Source organism: Egretta garzetta, unplaced genomic scaffold (genome assembly GCF_000687185.1).
Source record: "Egretta garzetta isolate BGI_Z169 unplaced genomic scaffold, ASM68718v1 scaffold223, whole genome shotgun sequence".
Taxonomy (NCBI): Eukaryota; Metazoa; Chordata; class Aves; order Pelecaniformes; family Ardeidae; genus Egretta; species Egretta garzetta.
The window spans coordinates 309,029-309,718 of record NW_009259033.1 but is presented as its reverse complement, the minus strand read 5'-3'; positions in this window follow the sequence as shown (position 1 = coordinate 309,718).

Here is a 690-nt window from a genome sequence, read left to right as displayed (position 1 = left end):
TTTTTATTCCACCCTGCCATTTCGGAGGCGCTGGGCAGCCCGGGCAGGCTCACAACTCGGCCAGGTCTCCTCCGCAGCACGTCCCAGCGCTGCAGCCTGGGCAGCACCACCCGGGACCCCAGCACCCCCAGCACTGCGCGCTCAGCCCATCCTGCCCCAACAGGGGGGCTCGGGGATGGACTTTGGCCAGGGTATCTCATGGGGCAAGCCAGCCGTCCCCAGGGCTCGGGGCGTGCTCCCGCCCGTGGCCCTGGCTTCATGCCCACGGTTGGGTGGGGAACCACAGCTCCTATTTCTGGTTTTCTCCCTGGGAGGTGCTCCAGGAGGGAGGACGGGAACACCCTGACCTGGTCCCTGAGATCCCCAAGGTCCCATCTCTGGGATGGGTTGGACACACCCGTTCCCAGGGGACAGCTCTGCTGGGAACGGGGAGGGGAGGGATGTCCCGCACCTCTCCCCTTCCCCATCCCTCCTCCTTGTCCCTGTCCCTGTCCTGGTCCCTGGCTCAAGCTGCCCCTGCCCCCACCAAGCCCCCGCAGCAGTGAGGCCCCAGGAGGCTCCTCAGCATGCGGGGGCATGGAGGGAGGTGGAGGCATGGAGGGATGTGGGGGCATGGAGGGAGGTGGAGGCACGGAGGGATGCAGGGGCACGGAGGGATGCGGGGGCACGGAGGGATGCGGGGGCACGGAG